This window comes from Tupaia chinensis, unplaced genomic scaffold, assembly GCF_000334495.1.
Source record: "Tupaia chinensis unplaced genomic scaffold, TupChi_1.0 Scaffold147351_1, whole genome shotgun sequence".
Classification (NCBI taxonomy): Eukaryota; Metazoa; Chordata; class Mammalia; order Scandentia; family Tupaiidae; genus Tupaia; species Tupaia belangeri.
In genome coordinates, this window is record NW_006207202.1 from 1,133,614 (window position 1) to 1,140,689 (window position 7,076).

Here is a 7,076-nt window from a genome sequence, read left to right on the forward strand (position 1 = left end):
TGGCCAGCTCTCCTGGGGTCTTAGCTCCTGCTGACCCTCAGCACAGAGCACCAGCAAAACCGTGAAACCACTAGGAAGGCAGATGGGACTCCCGATGACCAGCGCACAGGACTCTCGGACTTAATACATTGACACTAAATCTGTGCTAGACATCCAGTCTAGCAGATTCGGATGCCAGGGCTTCCTTTTCCATTGGCAGAGCCTGCAGGAAATGAGCTGAGCAGAGTCACTGATCTTTGGAGGATTCCCCCTGCCAAGGCTACAGCAGGAGGAACCGAGCAATATTGTTCTATGCAAAAATGCGTCATGACTTTCCCGACGACCCAGTATAAAGCACCATCCAAATGGCAAAGAATGATATATCATTCTCTCCAGCTCGTAGCCAGTCACATTCCACCCAGCCCTGCCCTGGCACTTTGGCCAGCTCTCCTGGGGTCTTAGCTCCTGCTGACCCTCAGCACAGAGCACCAGCAAAACCGTGAAACCACTAGGAAGGCAGATGGGACTCCCGATGACCAGCGCACAGGACTCTCGGACTTAATACATTGACACTAAATCTGTGCTAGACATCCAGTCTAGCAGATTCGGATGCCAGGGCTTCCTTTTCCATTGGCAGAGCCTGCAGGAAATGAGCTGAGCAGAGTCACTGATCTTTGGAGGATTCCCCCTGCCAAGGCTACAGCAGGAGGAACCGAGCAACTGGGACGTCATTGCTCTGGTGCTTAGAGAGGAAGGGGACAGGCCAGCCAAAGCGGAGAGTCTCAGGGGACGCGAGAAGAGGAAGCATGTGCAGGTGAGACCACGCTCTGAGGTCTAGGCAGGAAGGGGTAAAGAGAACCCAGAGAGCAGATGGAGGTACAGCCCTCACCGCATCCACTCAGGAGCAGTGACCTGAACCCTGAACACAGAACTGCTTCAGCCTGCAGTGTTTGTTTGAGGAGGTGAGTGGGCCAATATTTGGAATTGATAGAGGAATGAACTATGCACCCCGAGGTACAGTAAGCACCCCCTTTATCTTTAGTCTTACTTTCTGTGGTTTCAGTTACTCGTGGTTAAACATGGTCCAAAAATAGGTGAATACAGTACAAGGTATTTTGAGAGACAGAAAGAGAGAAACCACATTCACTTAACTTAAAATAATGCTGCTTCTTTATTTGTGAAGGGTATGTATGTGCACGTGTGAGAGATGAGCTCCCTCCACAGGGTCTGGCTGCGCTGCGATCCCCTTCCTCCAGCTCTCTCTCTTGTCAGATCTTAGGCACTTGTGTGTCTGCACTGAATGTTTCAAGCCACGGTGGGGTTTCGAACTGTGGTTACCGTGTGGGATCCACAGTGGCCATGTCTGTCCTCTTGAGCAGCACATTACTTCTACGCCATGGAGCCGGTCCCCACATAACTTCCATTAAATATGGTACTCTCTGTTTAACTTGTGGAGGAGTCATTAATGTATTTGTATAGACCTCCTCTACTCACTAGATCTGTATACCAGCATGGGCCAATACAGTAGCCACCAGCACCCTGTGGCTTAAACTTAAATTAATTGATATTGGAGCTGGCAGGAGGCCTGGTGGTTAAAGGTACTAGACTCCTACATGGGTGACCACAATTGGAGTCCTGGACCTGGTGGCTTGCTTTCTCATTGTCCCTCTGTCTCTTTCTCTGTCTCTCTCTGATCAAACTGGAAAATAATAGCAATAATAATAAGAAGAAATAAAGTTAAATAAAAATAATTCTTAAAAAAATAAATTAATTGACATTAAATAAAATTAAAGATCCAGAGCCTCAGTCACAGTAACCATGTTTCAGGTGCTCAGGAACCATGTGTGACTAATGGGTACCATATTTCCGTCTTGCAGAATGTGCTAGCAGACAGTGCTAGTCTACACTGTAAACTCCTCCCCAGGGCGGAGACGACCAAGCCTACATCCAGCGCCTAGCAAAGTGCTTGGTGCATAGGATTAGCATTTGGGGAAGGAAGAAATGCTTTCTCAGTGACCTCTCTCTCTCTCTCTCTCTCTCTCTCTCTCTCTTTAAATATATGATCAGTTATTTAATTAGGTTCATGGCAATAAATTTAGAACACCAATTTGTGAGGATAAACTCCATTTGTAAGGGCAAACACGGATCGCAGGTAGCCCTGGAGCTTCGATTTTTGGTAAAATGTGCAAATCCACAGCTTTCTGATCAATCTTGTGCTGCTCTGAAATTTCGTATTTCTCCTTCACTGTGTCAAAGATCTCACCTTCCTGGTGTCTGGGCTTCCGCAGTTTCTTTTTCTCGAAGTAAGCATCAGTGAGGTGCTTTGGGATTTTTACTTTGCTAATATCCATTTTCGTGGAGGTGGCAATGACAGATTTCTGGTGTGTTCTACGCAGTGGAACTCGATTGAGAACCAGCGGTCCAGTTGTAAGGAGCAAGCCACTGCTCAGCTGCTTCAGGAAAACCACCCTCTTGCCTCTGTGGCGTCCAGTGAGGATGATCAGAATGGTCCCAGGAGTGATGCTAGCTCGCAGCTTTCTCACATGCTGACTGAAGGGTTTTTTGCCATGGCTCAACAGCTTTCGAGGCACATCTTCAGGAGGATAACACCTAGGCATTTTGCGCAGTTTAACCACCCGGGTACCACCATTCTTGTCTCCACCAACTGTTTTTATGACAGTCGCAAGAACCTTCTCCTTTTTCTTTCCGATCCTGGATTTAGTGGCCGAGTATTTCCTCTCGTACATGGCCTTCCTGGAGTACACGGCAGACCGGAAGTATCTGCCGATGCCCCGGACTAGGACGGGGCTTCGGCTGCAATGGGGCTTCCCCTTCTTGGGCTTTTTAGCCTTGGGGTCACCCTTTTTAACCTTGCCATTGGATCAGCCTTCTTGGCTTCAGGCTTCTTCTCCTTAGTATCCTGCTTCGCAGCTTTTCCCCCTGCCATCTTGTATACTGGGAAAGAGCACTAAGCTCCCTGCTTCTGGTCTATAAGCCACAGTGACTCCTTCTCTTGATTTTCTTAACAAATCTGCAAGAGAGGCAGAGGGATTATTGTCTGTTTTCTGCAGAAACAGGCTCAGAAAGTTACAAATGGGGAGCAGGATCATTCCCTTTCCATTGAAAGGGACTTTAAGCAGGACCTTACCCACTCTCCTTTTTCTAGAGAGGAGGAAAGAGGCTATAAGAAGTCATGTGTCCAAGGACTTAGTTAAGAGACAAAGAGCTGGGACAGCACATGGCATGGTGGTTAAGGCAGCTGATCCTACATGGCCGACTGTGTCATTTGAGTCCCGACCTGGTGGCTTAAGAAACACACCAGACATGTGCCTATGCACATACATTAATGACTCCTCCACAAGTTGGAGAACTCAAAGGGCAGGGCCATGGCTTAGGAGGGCACTGAGGGTTTAGGACAGAAAGAACAATTTTGTGGACTCTTAATAAGATCAGTCTCAGGGCTGGCAAGTGGCGTGGTGGTTAAGGCAGCTGGATTTCCACATGGCTGGCCATGGTTTGCGTTCTGAACCTGGCAACTTGCTTTCTCACTTTCCTTCTCTCTCTCTGTCTCTCTCCGGTCAACTTCAATAAAATGAAATAAATAAATAATGACAATGAATAAAATTAAATAATTTTAAAAAAAGATCAGTCTGGTAACTAGACTGGAATGAGACTGCGAGTCCAGGTGGCAAATGACTGCAACTGAACCAGGGTGGTGGCAGCAGGAAGGGGAGGCAGAGGGGGATGGGAGGCAATGAAATATAAATACCATGAGGGGCTGGCGGGAGATGTGATGGTTAAGGATGCTGGACTCCCACATGGCCAACTGTGGTTTGAGTCCTGGACCTGGCAGTTTGCTTTCTCACTTTCCTTCTCCCTCTGTCTCACCGTCCTTCTCTGATCAAATTAAAAATAAATAAATTTAAATAAAATAATTCTTTTTAAAAATACCATGAAAGAAAGATACAGCTCTGTGTGATAGAGAGGGCAATGGGGGCCTTGAGTTTTTGTGACTTAGAGCCAGGAAATATGGTAATGCCAGTCAGAAAAGATTCACGGTCCAGTCTGATGGTCCAGTCAATAACAAAGTGAACTGTAGTGCTGGAAACCACATGGCTGATTATGGGTTCAGATCCTGGTTTAGTTTAAAAATATGCTGGGTGTGAGGGCATGCCCAAGATCCTGAGGAGCTAGAAGCCTGGGTTAGGGGATCATGGCGTGTTGAGACCCTATCAGTTCTCTCTCTCTCTCTGGTTCTAGAGTACACACACGTTATCATGGAAAAAAAATAAAACAACAACCAAGAAAAGGATTCAGGAAACATCCGATGTGTCCAGGAAGTTTTAAATGCGTCTTAGACATTGTGAATGATTCACTCAGAGCACATTCAAGCTAGAACGGACTTTATAAGTGATACGGAGTTCAACCTCTTATCATTGGGAAAAACTGAGACCCAGAAAGGTGAAGGGGCTTGCTTAAAGGCATGCCATATGTGAACGATTAAACTGGACCTAAACTTAGGCTCCTGGTGCAGTGAGGTTTCATTCCAAGCCATTGAAATTCCTCTGATTGCATTTCACCCTGACCAGGACCTCTCAGCACTCATTTACTGGCTCATAAACAGAAGCTCTTTGACTTTATTAACACTGAATCCTCTCTAAGTAATCTCTTGGTCATAGATTACATAGTAGATGTCCAAATGTGATCCAGATACAAATCTCTTCTCATATATCCTTAAGACTTAAGGGAACCAGCAGTTAGCATAATGGCTATGTCGCTGGACTCCCACGTAATCGATAGCAGTTCGCGTCCCAGACCCGGTGGCTTAAAACTCACGCCGGGCACGTGTGTGTGTGTGCCCAAGATCCCGAGAGGAGAATGGAGGAGAAGGGACTGCGGCATGACCATCCCCCCTGGGGGGTGATTTCTCGCTTTCTGTCTCTATGTCTCTCTCTGTCTGTCTGGCGAGCACACGCGCCCTATAGCGAAAACCTCTCAAAAAAAAAAGACTTAAAAGCACAACTTATTCTGTTAATGGTTTCTCAGTTAAAACCTTGTATTACCCATAAACCTTTATGTGTAAATGACGGGAGTCTTTTCAGTAAGTTCATAGAAAATACGTATTAAAAAAGAAAAACAGAACAGGGCTAGCAGGTGGCATGCTGGTTGAGGGACTTGGACTCCCATATGGTTGACTGCAGTTCAAATCCTGGACCTGGCAGTTTGCTTTCTCACTTTCTATTTCTCTCACTGTCTCTCGAGCACATAAAACCAATAGAAAATTTTAAAAGTAATAGTAAAAATGTATAAAATTAAATAATTACTTATTTACTTAAAAAAAAAAAAAACTATGCACAGGTTTCAAAATTTGGGGGGAGCTGGCAAGTGGTGTAGTGGTTAAGGGCTCTGGAATTCCCACATGGTCAACCATGGTTCGAGTCCCAGACCTGGTGGCTTGCTTTCTCTCTCTCTCTCTCATCCCTGTCTAGTCAAATTAAAATTTAAAAAAATAAAGTTAAATAAAATAATTCTAAAAAAATCATTTTTTGCACCAAAATAAACTCATACTTGACTTCTATTTTTCATAAACGTTTTGAAGTTCCCTTGTGTTCATGCCAGCTTGACCCTTCTTTCATCACAGTATTTGCTCAGGCTTACATTTACTCCCTCCACAAATAAGTACTGAAGGCCTGCTATGTGGACACTTGGTTAGGGCAAGATGGACCCGGTCCCTGCTGTCAGGAAGTTTCCAGTTGCGTGGGAAGAAAGACAACATTCGGCAAATAAACCATGACACCATGTGACAACCATGTGCTGTAAAGGAAGCAGGATGGTAGGGAATAAGGGATGGCTGGGGGTGGTTAGAAAAACATTACTGAGGTGTGGACAGACATCAGCAGGGGCAGAGGAGAAACATTTTAGGCAGAGGCAGTGGTTTGGATAAAGGCCATGAAACGGGAAAGAACCTGACTTCAGAACCAGCAAGCAGGCCTGACGTGAGGCGTTTGCACTAGTCTAGGTAAAATGAGGTGGGTTTTAGGCAGGGATATGGCAGGAAACCACCTCCCTTTTAAGATCACTCAAGCCAATGATAATGATGCAAGGCAAGGGCAGAGTCCAGATTCTGTCCTAAGGATGTGAGAGGGGAAACACTCAGGGCAGGGAGAGAGGGGAAGTCTGGAGGTGCCACAGCTGCCAGACTCTCTGGGGGGTTGGAGATAAGGTGAGGAGGGAAGCATTCCACACTTAGCCGACAAGTCTGGATCAGCTGTAGGTTCAAGGCACTGTTCTGGAGGCTGGTGTAAGAGTAGGGACTTGTCCACGAGGGCTGGTCACAGTCTGGACTAGACCTTCTGGGTTCTCTCATGCAGTGCTTGGGTGAGCTGGCAGCTTCTTAAAAGAGCTGGGAGACCATGACAGGCCAAGGAAAGGCATACGGACAGATGAGGGCTTGGGAAGAGACTGGCCTGACTCTGGAGAGTGGTGGGCATGGGAAAGGCTGCAGACTCCCGGGATGCCCCTGTTTTCAGGGTGCTCTGGAGTTGGGGGTTTGTTGTTCCTAAGAACATAGTTTAGCTATCCCAGAGTCTTACCGGCCTGGTGGTGCCAGTGGCTCACAATAGCACATGGGAAGGGGTCCCACTGGCTTGTTGCATCTATCTACATAATGGCAAAACTGTAGGGGCCGGCAGGTGGTGTGGTGGTTAAGGGCGCTGGACTCCCACATGAACGACCACAATTCGAGTCCCGGACATGGCAGCTTGCTTTCTCACTTTCTCTCTTTCTCACTCTGTTCCCTTCTGACCAAATTGAAAATAAGTAAATAAATGAATAAAGTTAAATAAAATAATTCTTAAAAAAAAAAAAAAAGCACTGTAGAGTCTCTAATGCACGTAGACTCTTTTTTTTTTTTTCATTATGTACCCGTAGGGAGCCATTTTTGATACTTCTCTTCCTCAACATAGCCAAGTTGCCCTGGAAATGTTAGTTCCACACATAAGCTGGATATCTATTTACATCTTGTATACATAACTGTGTTTTTTTTTTTTTTTTGGGGGGGGGGGGTTGTTTTTTTTTTTTTTTTTTTTTTTTTTTTA

General features: G+C 45.9%; 1 long non-coding RNA gene across 2 annotated transcripts in view; it reads left to right on the top strand.

Annotated features, from left to right (window-relative positions):
• The first annotated feature begins 377 nt into the window (after positions 1-377).
• The window catches only part of LOC102501276 (uncharacterized), a 16,787-nt gene continuing 10,088 nt past the window's right edge, over positions 378-7,076 (top strand). For both annotated transcript variants that reach the window (XR_337568.3, XR_337567.3), the window contains exon 1: positions 378-793. This is a non-coding gene — a long non-coding RNA (uncharacterized LOC102501276). The remainder of the gene's footprint in view (positions 794-7,076) is intronic.